This window comes from Ambystoma mexicanum, chromosome 6q (genome assembly GCF_040938575.1).
Source record: "Ambystoma mexicanum isolate Mex_15411 chromosome 6q, UKY_AmexF1_1, whole genome shotgun sequence".
In the NCBI taxonomy this organism is placed as follows: Eukaryota; Metazoa; Chordata; class Amphibia; order Caudata; family Ambystomatidae; genus Ambystoma; species Ambystoma mexicanum.
The window spans coordinates 838,793,046-838,812,251 of record NC_090937.1 but is presented as its reverse complement, the minus strand read 5'-3'; positions in this window follow the sequence as shown (position 1 = coordinate 838,812,251).

The following is a 19,206-nucleotide window of genomic DNA, read 5'->3' as shown; positions in this document are numbered from 1 at the left end:
TGAAGCTTTGAGAAGCTTTTATGTTGTTTTGGGTTGTGGTTCTGCGGAGCCCAGAGGCATCTAGCATAGCACTATTGCCCGAAGCTATATGAAGCTTAGATGTTGTTTTTGGTGACCTTATGGAGTAGGTAAGGTCCAGGGGTTTCGTTTGAAATTCTTAAGATGTAAGTGATATTGTATCTTGTGTTTTTTCTTTGTGAAGTTTTAGGTGGTTTCTGGGATTGCCATTGAATTCCTCTTGGTCAATCTCAGAACCTTGGCAACGTTTCATCTTCGGCTGTGGTCACTATGGGGGTGTTTTGAATTGTTCAGAAGGGCTCAAATGTCAGGCCAACATTTGCAGCTGGGTTTTGTTGTGTTTGTGTTAGTGACAGCTAGTTGCTTTTTATTATGGTGTGATTGAGTGAGTGAGTGACGATTTGGTGTGCCTGTGGGTTCAATTGCTCGGGTGGTAAGCAGAACATAGTTGGAGTGAGGAAGCTTTGTTCAGTGTGGTAGTAGGTGTGTCTTTATGCAACAGGAGGAGGTGTTAAGGTTGGCTTCCTGATGATGAGTTTGACATGTGGTTGTCTGTTGAAGGAAAGGAGGTGTTAGGGTTGGCTCCTGGGCTTGTATGTATGCTGTGCCAGGATTGATGTCATCATTGGAATGTAGGCTGTAAGTGTGATGTTAGAATGTTCAGAGTGTATTGGTTCTAACCCAGGCAGTTACAAGATGTGAGCCTGGGTGGTGGGAGCCTGTGGGCTCTTGTCCCTGATCCTCTTTATATCTCAATGACTTGATGACATCTGATCCTGTAACCTAAGAAGATAATAAAATAACCGCTAAGAGTACCTGGCCTGTGTATCCTGAGTGTCCTTTGGAGTGAACCCTATGACCAAGAGCCGGTCATAACAGTTCCCTGTTTTCCTTGGTGGCTTGGACACCCGAGGCCATATCTGTATGTTGTGCCGGTCGGCAGAATAGCTGAGATTCCCCTCTGCAAACAGACTGGGCGTTGCTTGCGTTTTCGGCTTGCCCCTTGCCAGCCAGGTAGGTGCACCCACACATGTGAGGTACCGTTTTCATCGGGACACCTGTGGGAACGCGTGACGGTAGGCCATGTGTTGTTGGGGGCGTGTTTCGATGGGTGCGCCGAGCGAAATGTGCGGAAAATGCGTTTTTTTTCCCACATTTCGGACTTTGCGGTGGTGTCTGGGTAATAAATTCTGGGGCGATGTGCGCAAATCATACCTCTGCGGATTCCCACGGGTGTCCTCTTTTCGGAAATGCATGGGGTTCCCTGTTTTCCTTGGTGGCTTGGACACCCGAGGCCCATATCTGTATATTGTGCCGGTCGGCAGAATGGCTGAGATTCCCCTCTGCAAACAGACTGGGGGTTGCTTGCGTTTTCGGCTTGCCCCTTGCCAGCCAGGTAGGTGCACCCACGCATGTGAGGTACCGTTTTCATCGGGACACCTGTGGGAACGCGGGACGGTAGGCCATGTGTTGTTGGGGGCGTGTTTCGATGGGTGCGTTGAGCGAAATGTGCGGCAAAAGCATTTTTCCCCACATTTCGGACTTTGCAGGGCTGTCTGGGTAATAAATTCTGGCCCGATGTGCGCAAATCATACCTCTGCGGATTCCCAAAGTGTCCTTTTTTCGGAAATGCATGGGGGTTCCTGTTTTTCTTGGTGGCTGAAGCACCCCAGGCCTAAATCTGTCGGTTGCCTCCCCAAACCCTTTGGGGGGGATAGCAGTGTTTTAGGCTTTCCCCTTGGCGGCCAGGTAGGTGCACCCACACATGTGAGGTACCGTTTTCATCGGGACACCTGTGGGAATACGTGACGGTAGGCCATGTGTTGTTGGGGGCGTGTTTCGATGGGTGCATCGAGCAAAATGTGCGGAAAATGCATTTTTTTCACCACATTTCAGACTTTGCGGGGGTGTCTGGGTAATAAATTCTGGGGCGATGTGCGCAAATCATACCTCTGCGGATTTCCACTGGTGTCCCCTTTTCGGAAATGCATGGGGTTCCCTGTTTTCCTTGGTGGCTTGGACACCCGAGGCCCATATCTGTATGTTGTGCCGGTCGGCAGAATGGTTGAGATTCCCCTCTGCAAACAGACTGGGGGTTGCTTGCGTTTTCGGCTTGCCCCTTGCCAGCCAGGTAGGTGCACCCACACATGTGAGGTACCGTTTTCATCGGGACACCTGTGGGAACGCGGGACGGTAGGTCATGTGTTGTTGGGGGCGTGTTTCGATGGGTGCGCCGAGCAAAATGTGCAGAAAATGCGTTTTTTTCCCCACATTTCGGACTTTGCGGGGGTGTCTGGGTAATAAATTCTGGGGCGATGTGCGCAAATCATACCTCTTCGGATTCCCACGGGTGTCCTCTTTTTGGAAATGCATGGAGTTCCCTGTTTTCCTTGGTGGCTTGGACACCAGAGGCCCATATCTGTAAGTTGTGCCGGTCAGCAGAATGGCTGAGATTCCCCTCTGCAAACAGACTGGGGGTTGCTTGCGTTTTCGGCTTGCCCCTTGCCAGCCAGGTAGGTGCACCCACACATGTGAGGTACCGTGTTCATCGGGACACCTTTGGGAACGCGGGACGGTAGGCCATGTGTTGTTGGGGGCGTGTTTCGATGGGTGCGTCGAGCGAAATGTGCGGAAAAAGTGTTTTTTTCCCGACTTTTCGGACTTTGCGGGGCTGTCTGGGTAATAAAATCTGGGGCGATGTGCACCAATCATACCTCTGCGGATTCCCACGGGTGTCCTCTTTTCGGAAATGCATGGGGTTCCCCGTTTTCCTTGGTGGCTTGGACACCCGAGGCCCATATCTGTACGTTGTGCCGGTCGGCAGAATGTCTGAGATTTCGCTCTGAAAACAGACTTGGGGTTACTTGTGTTTTAGGCTTTCCCCTTTGCGGCCAGGTAGGTGCACCCACACATGTGAGGTACCGTTTTCATCGGGACACCTGTGGGAATGCGTGATGGTAGGCCATGTTTCGATGGGTGCGTCGAGCGAAATGTGGAGAAAATGCGTTTTTTCCCCACATTTCGGACTTTGCAGGGGTGTCTGGGTAATAAATTCTGGGGCGATGTGCGCAAATCATACCTCGGAGGATTCCCACGGGTGTCCTCTTTTCGGATATGCATGGGGTTCCTGTTAGGGTTGGCTCCTGGGCTTGTATGTATGCTGTGCCAGGATTGATGTCATCATTGGAATGTAGGCTGTAAGTGTGATGTTAGAATGTTCAGAGTGTATTGGTTCTAACCCAGGCAGATACAAGATGTGAGCCTGGGTGGTGGGAGCCTGTGGGCTCTTGTCCCTGATCCTCTTTATATCTCAATGACTTGATGACATCTGATCCTGTAACCTAAGAAGATAATAAAATAACCGCTAAGAGTACCTGGCCTGTGTATCCTGAGTGTCCTTTGGAGTGAACCCTATGACCAAGAGCCGGTCATAACAATTGGTGACGAGGATGGTCCAAGGTATGGTGAAGGAGGACCTTGACCTTGGAGTGGACTTCATGAAAGCAAAGATAAGCAGGTACCTGTGTGATGTCATGTGAGAGAGGAGAAGAGACTCTGCTGCGGGGGGTGCAGGCAAGAGGACAAGTGAATGCAAAGAGAGGGAGAGCCCACTGCCCCCATGGACTGTTTAGCGCCCACCACCCAGGGCTGGAAGAGACAGCCTGTCCGAGGAGACCCCTGGGGAGAGGGGAGAGTGACCCGCTGGACTCCAGGAGTCATTAGGTGCTGCCAAAGAGACAGGATAACCGAAATACCCAGGGCTGTTTGAGTCAACCATTCAGGGCTGTGTGAGGCAGTCTGCCTCAGTGGCAGTTGGGACATTCGTGACTTGCTGCTGCCCAGTCAGGGTCTAATTAGGCTGTCTGGAAGGGAGCTATGGACAGGCAAGCAGAGAAGTTTGGCATCCCTTTGCTGTCTAGGCATTCTAAGAGGCTGTCAGTAGAATAGCAGGGAGCCTCCACCTGTGCTACTTTGAATGCTGCCCAGTAGCGTTATCCCTGCGAGGAGAAGGCAGAAAGGGAACTCTGTCTGCAGTGGGAAGTAGCGTTTTTTCCAGTGAAGTAGCGTTTTTGCCACTAAGACATGTACTATGATGTGGTGTCTGCTGCAGACCTTGGTTAGGCAAGGGTGCCGAAGGAGCTGTGCGGTCCGTTGTGCTCAGTGGCAGTTGGAGCTGAGAGACCTGTCGACTAGGGTGGTCTCTGTGAGAATAGTGACGTCACAGGACCTGAACCTGGTGATGGCGATTGAGTGGAATGATGGCTGTACAGCATTCGTTTTCTGGAACTTGTACGGGTTAATTAGCCGGTGTTTGTGATGTGTGACGTTTCGGAGGATGTGGAGTGAGTTCAGAGTAAGGCACCTGCTGGAACGTGACAACGTGCCGAGGAAACGAGATACGCTGTCGGAGGAAGAGTGTTCTGACCTCATCTAGTGGAGCATTCTATGTGCGGCGACGCACTGTTGGGACTAATGGGCAACGCCGCGTAGCAGAGAGCAATGTTGAGCGAAACAAAGTCGTCTGCCCGCACTGTCCAGCGTATGTTTAACGTGGTGGGCGTCAACAAGCCTGCACTGTCCAGCGTATGTTTAAAATGGCGGGCCCCAACAAGCTGTGATCAACTGAGGACCTTACCAAGTTTGTTTGTATTTTTATCCAGCATTTGACTCAATGCTGTTTATGGAAATGGACTGATGCCTGAACAATGGTGTCAGCGCTGGAAGCGTGTTATGGTTGTTACCGCTGTGATATACTGTATTGAAGATGAGGAGTTGGAGGTGTTTGGTGTTTTGAGGCCCTGTGGGGTTAGTGATGTTACTAGTGGTAGGCTAGTATAGAAGCTAGTTGGAACTTTGATGGGTTTTGGTTAGTGACTCTGCGGGGTCCAGTGGTATCTAGTAGGAGACTGGTACCAGAAGCTTTGCAAAGCTTTGATGTTGTTTCTGGTTAGTGACTCTGCGGGGTCCTGATGTATCTAGTAGGAGACTAGTACCAGAAGCTTTGCAAAGTTTTTATGTTGTGGTGATTTGTGGCTCTGCGGAGTTCACGTGAAGCTTTGAGAAGCTTTTATGTTGTTTTGGGTTGTGGTTCTGCGGAGCCCAGAGGCATCTAGCATAGCACTAGTGCCCGAAGCTATATGAAGCTTAGATGTTGTTTTTGGTGACCTTATGGAGTAGGTAAGGTCCAGGGGTTTCGTTTGAAATTCTTAAGATGTAAGTGATATTGTATCTTGTGTTTTTTCTTTGTGAAGTTTTAGGTGGTTTCTGGGATTGCCATTGAATTCCTCTTGGTCAATCTCAGAACCTTGGCAACGTTTCATCTTCGGCTGTGGTCACTATGGGGGTGTTTTGAATTGTTCAGAAGGGCTCAAATGTCAGGCCAACATTTGCAGCTGGGTTTTGTTGTGTTTGTGTTAGTGACAGCTAGTTGCTTTTTATTATGGTGTGATTGAGTGAGTGAGTGACGATTTGGTGTGCCTGTGGGTTCAATTGCTCGGGTGGTAAGCAGAACATAGTTGGAGTGAGGAAGCTTTGTTCAGTGTGGTAGTAGGTGTGTCTTTATGCAACAGGAGGAGGTGTTAAGGTTGGCTTCCTGATGATGAGTTTGACATGTGGTTGTCTGTTGAAGGAAAGGAGGTGTTAGGGTTGGCTCCTGGGCTTGTATGTATGCTGTGCCAGGATTGATGTCATCATTGGAATGTAGGCAGTAAGTGTGATGTTAGAATGTTCAGAGTGTATTGGTTCTAACCCAGGCAGTTACAAGATGTGAGCCTGGATGGTGGGAGCCTGTGGGCTCTTGTCCCTGATCCTCTTTATATCTCAATGACTTGATGACATCTGATCCTGTAACCTAAGAAGATAATAAAATAACCGCTAAGAGCACCTGCCCTGTGTATCCTGAGTGTCCTTTGGAGTGAACCCTATGACCAAGAGCCGGTCATAACAATTCCCTGTTTTCCTTGGTGGCTTGGACACCCGAGGCCATATCTGTATGTTGTGCCGGTCGGCAGAATGGCTGAGATTCCCCTCTGCAAACAGACTGGGGGTTGCTTGCGTTTTCGGCTTGCCCCTTGCCAGCCAGGTAGGTGCACCCACACATGTGAGGTACCGTTTTCATCGGGACACCTGTGGGAACGCGTGACGGTAGGCCATGTGTTGTTGGGGGCGTGTTTCGATGGGTGCGCCGAGCGAAATGTGCGGAAAATGCGTTTTTTTCCCCACATTTCGGACTTTGCGGTGGTGTCTGGGTAATAAATTCTGGGGCGATGTGCGCAAATCATACCTCTGCGGATTCCCACGGGTGTCCTCTTTTCGGAAATGCATGGGGTTCCCTGTTTTCCTTGGTGGCTTGGACACCCGAGGCCCATATCTGTATATTGTGCCGGTCGGCAGAATGGCTGAGATTCCCCTCTGCAAACAGACTGGGGGTTGCTTGCGTTTTCAGCTTGCCCCTTGCCAGCCAGGTAGGTGCACCCACGCATGTGAGGTACCGTTTTCATCGGGACACCTGTGGGAACGCGGGACGGTAGGCCATGTGTTGTTGGGGGCGTGTTTCGATGGGTGCGTTGAGCAAAATGTGCGGAAAAAGCGTTTTTTTCCCGACTTTTCGGACTTTGCCGGGCTGTCTGGGTAATAAAATCTGGGGCGATGTGCGCCAATCATACCTCTGCGGATTCCCACGGGTGTCCTCTTTTCAGAAATGCATGGGGTTCCCCATTTTCCTTGGTGGCTTCGACACCCGAGGCCCATATCTGTATGTTGTGCCGGTCGGCAGAATGTCTGAGATTTCGCTCTGAAAACAGACTTGGGGTTACATGTGTTTTAGCCTTTGCCCTTGGCGGCCAGGTAGGTGCACCCACACATGTGAGGTACCGTTTTCATCGGGACACCTGTGGGAACGCATGACGGTAGGCCATGTTTCGATGGGTGCGTCGAGCGAAATGTGCGGAAAATGCGTCTTTTTTCCCCACATTTCGGACTTTGCAGGGGTGTCTGGGTAATAAATTCTGGGGCGATGTGCGCAAATCATACCTCTGCGGATTCCCACGGGTGTCCTCTTTTCGGAAATGCATGGGGTTCCCTGTTTTCCTTGGTGGCTTGGACACCCGAGGCCCATATCTGTATGTTGTGCCGGTCGGCAGAATGGCTGAGATTCCCCTCTGCAAACTGACTGGGGGTTGCTTGCGTTTTCGGCTTGCCCCTTGCCAGCCAGGTAGGTGCACCCACACATGTGAGGTACCGTTTTCATCGGGACACCTGTGGGAACGCGTGACGGTAGGCCATGTGTTGTTGGGGACGTGTTTTGATGGGTGCGCCGAGCGAAATGTGCGGAAAAAGCATTTTTTTCCTGACTTTTCGGACTTTGCAGGGCTGTCTGGGTAATAAAATCTGGGGCGATGTGCGCCAATCATACCTCTGCGGATTCCCACGGGTGTCCTCTTTCCGGAAATGCATGGGGTTCCCTGTTTTCCTCGGTGGCTTGGACACCCGAGGCCCATATCTGTACGTTGTGCCGGTCGGCAGAATGTCTGAGATTTCCCTCTGAAAACAGACTTGGGGTTACTTGTGTTTTCGGCTTTCCCCTTGGAAAGCCAGGTAGGTGCAACCACACATGTGAGGTACCGTTTTCATCGGGACACCTGTGGGAACGCGTGACGGTAGGCCATGTGTTGTTGGGGGCGTGTTTCCATGGGTGCGTCGAGCAAAATGTGCGGAAAAAGCGTTTTTTCCCCACATTTCGGACTTTGCAGATCTGTCTCGGTAATAAATTCTGGGCCGATGTGCGCAAATCATACCTCTGCGGATTCCCACGGGTGTCCTTTTTTCGGAAATGCATGGGGGTTCCTGTTTTTCTTGGTGGCTGAAGCACCCCAGGCCTAAATCTGTCGGTTGCCTCCCCAAACCCTTTGGGGGGGATAGCAGTGTTTTAGGCTTTCCCCTTGGCGGCCAGGTAGGTGCACCCACACATGTGAGGTACCGTTTTCATCGGGACACCTGTGGGAATGCGTGACGGTAGGACATGTGTTGTTGGGGGCGTGTTTCGATGGGTGCGTCGAGCAAAATGTGCGGAAAATGCGTTTTTTTCCCCACATTTCAGACTTTGCAGGGGTGTCTGGGTAATAAATTCTGGGGCGATGTGCGCAAATCATACCTCTGCGGATTTCCACTGGTGTCCCCTTTTCGGAAATGCATGGGGTTCCCTGTTTTCCTTGGTGGCTTGGACACCCGAGGCCCATATCTGTATGTTGTGCCGGTCGGCAGAATGGCTGAGATTCCCCTCTGCAAACAGACTGGGTGTTGCTTGCGTTTTCGGCTTGCCCCTTGCCAGCCAGGTAGGTGCACCCACACATGTGAGGTACCGTTTTCATCGGGACACCTGTGGGAACGCGGGACGGTAGGCCATGTGTTGTTGGGGGCGTGTTTCGATGGGTGCGCCGAGCAAAATGTGCAGAAAATGCGTTTTTTTCCCCACATTTCGGACTTTGCGGGGGTGTCTGGGTAATAAATTCTGGGGCGATGTGCGCAAATCATACCTCTGCGGATTCCCACGGGTGTCCTCTTTTTGGAAATGCATGGAGTTCCCTGTTTTCCTTGGTGGCTTGGACACCCGAGGCCCATATCTGTATGTTGTGCCGGTCGGCAGAATGGCTGAGATTCCCCTCTGCAAACAGACTGGGGGTTGCTTGCGTTTTCGGCTTGCCCCTTGCCAGCCAGGTAGGTGCACCCACGCATGTGAGGTACCGTTTTCATCGGGACACCTGTGGGAACGCGCGACAGTAGGCCATGTGTTGTTGGGGGCGTGTTTCGATGGGTGCGTCCAGCGAAATGTGCGGAAAAAGCTTTTTTTCCCCAACTTTTCGGACTTTGCGGGGCTGTCTGGGTAATAAAATCTGGGGCGATGTGCGCCAATCATACCTCTGCGGATTCCCACGGGTGTCCTCTTTTCAGAAATGCATGGGGTTCCCCATTTTCCTCGGTGGCTTGGACACCCGAGGCCCATATCTGTACGTTGTGCCGGTCGTGCATGGGTTTCCCTGTTTTCCTTGGTGGCTTGGTCGGCAGAATGTCTGAGATTTCGCTCTGCAAACAGACTGGGGGTTGCTTGCGTTTTCGGCTTGCCCCTTGCCAGCCAGGTAGGTGCACCCACGCATGTGAGGTACCGTTTTCATCGGGACACCTGTGGGAACGCGTGACGGTAGGCCATGTGTTGTTGGGGGCGTGTTTCGAGTGCTGCGTCGAGCGAAATGTGCGGAAAAAACATTTTTTCCCCACATTTCGGACTTTGCAGGGCTGTCTGGGTAATAAATTCTGGGGCGATGTGCGCAAATCATACCTCTGCGGATTCCCACGGGTGTCCTGTTTTCGGAAATGCATGGGGTTCCCTGTTTTCCTTGGTGGCTTGGACACCCGAGGCCCATATCTGTATGTTGTGCCGGTCGGCAGAATGGCTGAGATTCCCCTGTGCAAACTGACTGGGGGTTGCTTGCGTTTTCGGCTTGCCCCTTGCCAGCCAGGTAGGTGCACCCACACATGTGAGGTACCGTTTTCATCGGGACACCTGTGGGAACGCGTGACGGTATGCCATGTGTTGTTGGGGACGTGTTTTGATGGGTGCGCTGAGCGAAATGTGCCGAAAATGCATTTTTTCCCCCACATTTCGGATTTTGCGGGGGTGTCTGGGTAATAAATTCTTGGGCGATGTGCGCAAATCATACCTCTGCGGATTCCCACTGGTGTCCCCTTTTCGGAAATGCATGGGGTTCCCTGTTTTCCTTGGTGGCTTGGACACCCGAGGCCCATATCTGTATGTTGTGCCGGTCGGCAGAATGGCTGAGATTCCCCTCTGCAAACAGACTGGGGGTTCCTTGCGTTTTCGGCTTGCCCCTTGCCAGCCAGGTAGGTGCACCCACGCATGTGAGGTACCGTTTTCATCGGGACACCTGTGGCAACGTGGGACGGTAGGCCATGTGTTGTTGGGGGCGTGTTTCGATGGGTGCGTTGAGCGAAATGTGCGGAAAAAGCGTTTTTTCCCCACATTTCGGACTTTGCAGGGCTGTCTGGGTAATAAATTCTGGGCCGATGTGCGCAAATCATACCTCTGCGGATTCCCAAAGTGTCCTTTTTTCGGAAATGCATGGGGGTTCCTGTTTTTCTTGGTGGCTGAAGCACCCCAGGCCTAAATCTGTCGGTTGCCTCCCCAAACCCTTTGGGGGGGATAGCAGTGTTTTAGGCTTTCCCCTTGGCGGCCAGGTAGGTGCACCCACACATGTGAGGTACCGTTTTCATCGGGACACCTGTGGGAATACGTGACGGTAGGCCATGTGTTGTTGGGGGCGTGTTTCGATGGGTGCGTCGAGCAAAATGTGCGGAAAATGCGTTTTTTTCCCCACATTTCAGACTTTGCGGGGGTGTCTGGGTAATAAATTCTGGGGCGATGTGCGCAAATCATACCTCTGCGGATTTCCACTGGTGTCCCCTTTTCGGAAATGCATGGGGTTCCCTGTTTTCCTTGGTGGCTTGGACACCCGAGGCCCATATCTGTATGTTGTGCCGGTCGGCAGAATGGTTGAGATTCCCCTCTGCAAACAGACTGGGGGTTGCTTGCGTTTTCGGCTTGCCCCTTGCCAGCCAGGTAGGTGCACCCACACATGTGAGGTACCGTTTTCATTGGGACACCTGTGGGAACGCGGGACGGTAGATCATGTGTTGTTGGGGGCGTGTTTCGATGGGTGTGCCGAGCAAAATGTGCAGAAAATGCGTTTTTTTCCCCACATTTCGGACTTTGCGGGGGTGTCTGGGTAATAAATTCTGGGGCGATGTGCGCAAATCATACCTCTTCGGATTCCCACGGGTGTCCTCTTTTTGGAAATGCATGGAGTTCCCTGTTTTCCTTGGTGGCTTGGACACCAGAGGCCCATATCTGTAAGTTGTGCCGGTCAGCAGAATGGCTGAGATTCCCCTCTGCAAACAGACTGGGGGTTGCTTGCGTTTTGGGCTTGCCCCTTGCCAGCCAGGTAGGTGCACCCACACATGTGAGGTACCGTGTTCATCGGGACACCTTTGGGAACGCGGGCCGGTAGGCCATGTGTTGTTGGGGGCGTGTTTCGATGGGTGCGTCGAGCGAAATGTGCGGAAAAAGTGTTTTTTTCCCGACTTTTCGGACTTTGCGGGGCTGTCTGGGTAATAAAATCTGGGGCGATGTGCACCAATCATACCTCTGCGGATTCCCACGGGTGTCCTCTTTTCGTAAATGCATGGGGTTCCCCGTTTTCCTTGGTGGCTTGGACACCCGAGGCCCATATCTGTACGTTGTGCCGGTCGGCAGAATGTCTGAGATTTCGCTCTGAAAACAGACTTGGGGTTACTTGTGTTTTAGGCTTTCCCCTTTGCGGCCAGGTAGGTGCACCCACACATGTGAGGTACCGTTTTCATCGGGACACCTGTGGGAATGCGTGATGGTAGGCCATGTTTCGATGGGTGCGTCGAGCGAAATGTGGAGAAAATGCGTTTTTTTCCCCACATTTCGGACTTTGCAGGGGTGTCTGGGTAATAAATTCTGGGGCGATGTGCGCAAATCATACCTCGGAGGATTCCCACGGGTGTCCTCTTTTCGGATATGCATGGGGTTCCTGTTAGGGTTGGCTCCTGGGCTTGTATGTATGCTGTGCCAGGATTGATGTCATCATTGGAATGTAGGCTGTAAGTGTGATGTTAGAATGTTCAGAGTGTATTGGTTCTAACCCAGGCAGTTACAAGATGTGAGCCTGGGTGGTGGGAGCCTGTGGGCTCTTGTCCCTGATCCTCTTTATATCTCAATGACTTGATGACATCTGATCCTGTAACCTAAGAAGATAATAAAATAACCGCTAAGAGTACCTGGCCTGTGTATCCTGAGTGTCCTTTGGAGTGAACCCTATGACCAAGAGCCGGTCATAACAATTGGTGACGAGGATGGTCCAAGGTATGGTGAAGGAGGACCTTGACCTTGGAGTGGACTTCATGAAAGCAAAGATAAGCAGGTACCTGTGTGATGTCATGTGAGAGAGGAGAAGAGACTCTGCTGCGGGGGGTGCAGGCAAGAGGACAAGTGAATGCAAAGAGAGGGAGAGCCCACTGCCCCCATGGACTGTTTAGCGCCCACCACCCAGGGCTGGAAGAGACAGCCTGTCCGAGGAGACCCCTGGGAAGAGGGGAGAGTGACCCGCTGGAGTCCAGGAGTCATTAGGTGCTGCCAAAGAGACAGGATAACCGAAATACCCAGGGCTGTTTGAGTCAACCATTCAGGGCTGTGTGAGGCAGTCTGCCTCAGTGGCAGTTGGGACATTCGTGACTTGCTGCTGCCCAGTCAGGGTCTAATTAGGCTGTCTGGAAGGGAGCTATGGACAGGCAAGCAGAGAAGTTTGGCATCCCTTTGCTGTCTAGGCATTCTAAGAGGCTGTCAGTAGAATAGCAGGGAGCCTGCACCTGTGCTACTTTGAATGCTGCCCAGTAGCGTTATCCCTGCGAGGAGAAGGCAGAAAGGGAACTCTGTCTGCAGTGGGAAGTAGCGTTTTTTCCAGTGAAGTAGTGTTTTTGCCACTAAGACATGTACTATGATGTGGTGTCTGCTGCAGACCTTGGTTAGGCAAGGGTGCCGAAGGAGCTGTGCGGTCCGCTGTGCTCAGTGGCAGTTGGAGCTGAGAGACCTGTCGACTAGGGTGGTCTCTGTGAGAATAGTGACGTCACAGGACCTGAACCTGGTGATGGCGATTGAGTGGAATGATGGCTGTACAGCATTTGTTTTCTGGAACTTGTACGGGTTAATTAGCCGGTGTTTGTGATGTGTGACGTTTCGGAGGATGTGGAGTGAGTTCAGAGTAAGGCACCTGCTGGAACGTGACAACGTGCCGAGGAAACGAGATACGCTGTCGGAGGAAGAGTGTTCTGACCTCATCTAGTGGAGCATTCTATGTGCGGCGACGCACTGTTGGGACTAATGGGCAACGCCGCGTAGCAGAGAGCAATGTTGAGCGAAACAAAGTCGTCTGCCCGCACTGTCCAGCGTATGTTTAACGTGGTGGGCGTCAACAAGCCTGCACTGTCCAGCGTATGTTTAAAGTGGCGGGCCCCAACAAGCTGTGATCAACTGAGGACCTTACCAAGTTTGTTTGTATTTTTATCCAGCATTTGACTCAATGCTGTTTATGGAAATGGACTGATGCCTGAACAATGGTGTCAGCGCTGGAAGCGTGTTATGGTTGTTACCGCTGTGATATACTGTATTGAAGATGCGGAGTTGGAGGTGTTTGGTGTTTTGAGGCCCTGTGGGGTTAGTGATGTTACTAGTGGTAGGCTAGTATAGAAGCTAGTTGGAACTTTGATGGGTTTTGGTTAGTGACTCTGCGGGGTCCAGTGGTATCTAGTAGGAGACTGGTACCAGAAGCTTTGCAAAGCTTTGATGTTGTTTCTGGTTAGTGACTCTGCGGGGTCCTGATGTATCTAGTAGGAGACTAGTACCAGAAGCTTTGCAAAGTTTTTATGTTGTGGTGATTTGTGGCTCTGCGGAGTTCACGTGAAGCTTTGAGAAGCTTTTATGTTGTTTTGGGTTGTGGTTCTGCGGAGCCCAGAGGCATCTAGCATAGCACTATTGCCCGAAGCTATATGAAGCTTAGATGTTGTTTTTGGTGACCTTATGGAGTAGGTAAGGTCCAGGGGTTTCGTTTGAAATTCTTAAGATGTAAGTGATATTGTATCTTGTGTTTTTTCTTTGTGAAGTTTTAGGTGGTTTCTGGGATTGCCATTGAATTCCTCTTGGTCAATCTCAGAACCTTGGCAACGTTTCATCTTCGGCTGTGGTCACTATGGGGGTGTTTTGAATTGTTCAGAAGGGCTCAAATGTCAGGCCAACATTTGCAGCTGGGTTTTGTTGTGTTTGTGTTAGTGACAGCTAGTTGCTTTTTATTATGGTGTGATTGAGTGAGTGAGTGACGATTTGGTGTGCCTGTGGGTTCAATTGCTCGGGTGGTAAGCAGAACATAGTTGGAGTGAGGAAGCTTTGTTCAGTGTGGCAGTAGGTGTGTCTTTATGCAACAGGAGGAGGTGTTAAGGTTGGCTTCCTGATGATGAGTTTGACATGTGGTTGTCTGTTGAAGGAAAGGAGGTGTTAGGGTTGGCTCCTGGGCTTGTATGTATGCTGTGCCAGGATTGATGTCATCATTGGAATGTAGGCTGTAAGTGTGATGTTAGAATGTTCAGAGTGTATTGGTTCTAACCCAGGCAGTTACAAGATGTGAGCCTGGGTGGTGGGAGCCTGTGGGCTCTTGTCCCTGATCCTCTTTATATCTCAATGACTTGATGACATCTGATCCTGTAACCTAAGAAGATAATAAAATAACCGCTAAGAGTACCTGGCCTGTGTATCCTGAGTGTCCTTTGGAGTGAACCCTATGACCAAGAGCCGGTCATAACAGTTCCCTGTTTTCCTTGGTGGCTTGGACACCCGAGGCCATATCTGTATGTTGTGCCGGTCGGCAGAATGGCTGAGATTCCCCTCTGCAAACAGACTGGGGGTTGCTTGCGTTTTTGGCTTGCCCCTTGCCAGCCAGGTAGGTGCACCCACACATGTGAGGTACCGTTTTCATCAGGACACCTGTGGGAACGCGTGACAGTAGGCCATGTGTTGTTGGGGGCGTGTTTCGATGGGTGCGCCGAGCGAAATGTGCGGAAAATGCGGTTTTTTTCCCACATTTCGGACTTTGCGGGGGTGTCTGGGTAATAAATTCTGGGGCGATGTGCGCAAATCATACCTCTGCGGATTCCCACGGGTGTCCTGTTTTCGGAAATGCATGGGGTTCCCTGTTTTCCTTGGTGGCTTGGACACCCGAGGCCCATATCTGTATGTTGTGCCGGTCGGAAGAATGGCTGAGATTCCCCTCTGCAAACTGCTGGGGGTTGCTTGCGTTTTCGGCTTGCCCCTTGCCAGCCAGGTAGGTGCACCCACACATGTGAGGTACTGTTTTCATCGGGACACCTGTGGGAACGCGTTACGGTAGGCCATGTGTTGTTGGGGACGTGTTTTGATGGGTGCGCTGAGCGAAATGTGCCGAAAATGCATTTTTTCCCCCACATTTCGGACTTTGCGGGGGTGTCTGGGTAATAAATTCTGGGGCGATGTGCGCAAATCATACCTCTGCGGATTCCCACTGGTGTCCCCTTTTCGGAAATGCATGGGGTTCCCTGTTTTCCTTGGTGGCTTGGACACCCGAGGCCCATATCTGTATGTTGTGCCGGTCGGCAGAATGGCTGAGATTCCCCTCTGCAAACAGACTGGGGGTTCCTTGCGTTTTCGGCTTGCCCCTTGCCAGCCAGGTAGGTGCACCCACGCATGTGAGGTACCGTTTTCATCGGGACACCTGTGGCAACGTGGGACGGTAGGCCATGTGTTGTTGGGGGCGTGTTTCGATGGGTGCGTTGAGCGAAATGTGCGGAAAAAGCGTTTTTTCCCCACATTTCGGACTTTGCAGGGCTGTCTGGGTAATAAATTCTGGGCCGATGTGCGCAAATCATACCTCTGCGGATTCCCAAAGTGTCCTTTTTTCGGAAATGCATGGGGGTTCCTGTTTTTCTTGGTGGCTGAAGCACCCCAGGCCTAAATCTGTCGGTTGCCTCCCCAAACCCTTTGGGGGGGATAGCAGTGTTTTAGGCTTTCCCCTTGGCGGCCAGGTAGGTGCACCCACACATGTGAGGTACCGTTTTCATCGGGACACCTGTGGGAATACGTGACGGTAGGCCATGTGTTGTTGGGGGCGTGTTTCAATGGGTGCGTCGAGCAAAATGTGAGGAAAATGCGTTTTTTTCCCCACATTTCAGACTTTGCGGGGGTGTCTGGGTAATAAATTCTGGGGCGATGTGCGCAAATCATACCTCTGCGGATTTCCACTGGTGTCCCCTTTTCGGAAATGCATGGGGTTCCCTGTTTTCCTTGGTGGCTTGGACACCCGAGGCCCATATCTGTATGTTGTGCCGGTCGGCAGAATGGTTGAGATTCCCCTCTGCAAACAGACTGGGGGTTGCTTGCGTTTTCGGCTTGCCCCTTGCCAGCCAGGTAGGTGCACCCACACATGTGAGGTACCGTTTTCATCGGGACACCTGTGGGAACGCGGGACGGTAGGTCATGTGTTGTTGGGGGCGTGTTTCGATGGGTGCGCCGAGCAAAATGTGCAGAAAATGCGTTTTTTTCCCCACATTTCGGACTTTGCGGGGGTGTCTGGGTAATAAATTCTGGGGCGATGTGCGCAAATCATACCTCTTCGGATTCCCACGGGTGTCCTCTTTTTGGAAATGCATGGAGTTCCCTGTTTTCCTTGGTGGCTTGGACACCAGAGGCCCATATCTGTAAGTTGGGCCGGTCAGCAGAATGGCTGAGATTCCCCTCTGCAAACAGACTGGGGGTTGCTTGCGTTTTCGGCTTGCCCCTTGCCAGCCAGGTAGGTGCACCCACACATGTGAGGTACCGTATTCATCGGGACACCTTTGGGAACGCGGGACGGTAGGCCATGTGTTGTTGGGGGCGTGTTTCGATGGGTGCGTCGAGCGAAATGTGCGGAAAAAGTGTTTTTTTCCCGACTTTTCGGACTTTGCGGGGCTGTCTGGGTAATAAAATCTGGGGCGATGTGCACCAATCATACCTCTGCGGATTCCCAAGGGTGTCCTCTTCTCGGAAATGCATGGGGTTCCCCGTTTTCCTTGGTGGCTTGGACACCCGAGGCCCATATCTGTACGTTGTGCCGGTCGGCAGAATGTCTGAGATTTCGCTCTGAAAACAGACTTGGGGTTACTTGTGTTTTAGGCTTTCCCCTTTGCGGCCAGGTAGGTGCACCCACACATGTGAGGTACCGTTTTCATCGGGACACCTGTGGGAACGCGTGACGGTAGGCCATGTGTTGTTGGGGGCGTGTTTCGATGGGTTCGTCGAGCAAAATGTGCGGAAAAAGCATTTTTTTCCCCACATTTCGGACTTTGCAGGGCTGTCTGGGTAATAAATTCTGGGGCGATGCGCGCAAATCATACCTCTGCGGATTCCCACAGGTGTCCTCTTTTCAGAAATGCATGGGGGTTCCTGTTTTTCTTGGTGGCTGAAGCACCCCAGGCCTAAATCTGTCGGTTGCCTCCCCAAACCCTTTGGGGGGGATAGCAGTGTTTTAGGCTTTCCCCTTGGCGGCCAGGTAGGTGCACCCACACATGTGAGGTACCGTTTTCATAAGGACACCTGTGGGAATGCGTGACGGTAGGCCATGTGTTGTTGGGGGCGTGTTTCGATGGGTGCGTCGAGCGAAATGTGCGGAAAATGCGTTTCTTTCCCCACATTTCGGACTTTGCAGGGGTGTCTGGGTAATAAATTCTGGGGCGATGTGCGCAAATCATACCTCTGCCGATTCCCACGGGTGTCCTCTTTTCGGAAATGCATGGGGTTCCCTGTTTTCCTTGGTGGCTTGGACACCCGAGGCCCATATCTGTATGTTGTGCCGGTCGGCAGAATGGCTGAGATTCCCCTCTGCAAACAGACTGTGGGTTGCTTGCGTTTTCGGCTTGCCCCTTTGCGTGCCAGGTAGGTGCACCCACACATGTGAGGTACCGTTTTCATCGGGAAACCTGTGGGAACGCGTGACGGTAGGCCATGTGTTGTTGGGGGCGTGTTTTGATGGGTGCGCCGAGCGAAATGTGCGGAAAATGCATTTTTCCCCCACATTTCGGACTTTGCGGGGGTGTCTGGGTAATAAATTCCGGGGCGATGTGCGCAAATCATACCTCTGCGGATTCCCACGGGTGTCCTCTTTTCGGAAATGCATGGGGTTCCCTGTTTTCCGTGGTGGCTTGGACACCCGAGGCCCATATCTGTATGTTGTGCCGGTCGGCAGAATGGCTGAGATTCCCCTCTGCAAACAGACTGGGGGTTGCTTGCGTTTTCGGCTTGCCCCTTGACAGCCAGGTAGGTGCACCCACGCATGTGAGGTACCGTTTTCATCAGGACACCTGTGGGAACGCGGGACGGTAGGCCATGTGTTGTTGGGGGCGTGTTTCGATGGGTGCGTCGAGCGAAATGTGCGGAAAAAGCGTTTTTTTCCCCACATTTTGGACTTTGCAGGGGTGTCTGGGTAATACAATCTGGGGTGATGTGCGCCAATCATACCTCTGCGGATTCCCACGGGTGTCCTCTTTCCGGAAATGCATGGGGTTCCCTGTTTTCCTCGGTGGCTTGGACACCCGAGGCCCATACCTGTACGTTGTGCCGGTCGGCAGAATGTCTGAGATTTCCCTCTGAAAACAGACTTGGGGTTACTTGTGTTTTCGGCTTTCCCCTTGGCAGCCAGGTAGGTGCAACCAAACATGTGAGGTACCGTTTTCATCGGGACACCTGTGGGAACGGGTGACGGTAGGCCATGTGTTAATGGGGGCGTGTTTCCATGGGTGCATCGAGCAAAATGTGCGGAAAAAGTGTTTTTTCCCCACATTTCGGACTTTGCAGGGCTGTCTGGGTAATAAATTCTGGGCCGATGTGCGCAAATCATACCTCTGCGGATTCCCACGGGTGTCCTTTTTTCAGAAATGCATGGGGGTTCCTGTTTTTCTTGGTGGCTGAAGCACCCCAGGCCTAAATCTGTTGGTTGCCTCCCGAAACCCTTTGGGGGGGATAGCAGTGTTTTAGGCTTTCCCTTTGGCGGCCAGGTAGGTGCACCCACACATGTGAGGTACCGTTTTCATCGGGACATCTGTGGGAATGCGTGACGGTAGGCCATGTGTTGTTGGGGGCGTGTTTCAATGGGTGCGTCGAGCAAAATGTGCGGAAAATGCGTTTTTTCCCCACATTTCAGACTTTGCGGGGGTGTCTGGGTAATAAATTCTGGGGCGATGTGCGCAAATCATACCTCTGCGGATTTCCACTGGTGTCCCCTTTTCGGAAATGCATGGGGTTCCCTGTTTTCCTTGGTGGCTTGGACACCCGAGGCCCATATCTGTATGTTGTGCCGGTCGGCAGAATGGTTGAGATTCCCCTCTGCAAACAGACTGGGGGTTGCTTGCGTTTTCGGCTTGCCCCTTGCCAGCCAGGTAGGTGCACCCACACATGTGAGGTACCGTTTTCATCGGGACACCTGTGGGAACGCGGGACGGTAGGCCATGTGCTGTTGGGGGCGTGTTTCGATGGGTGCG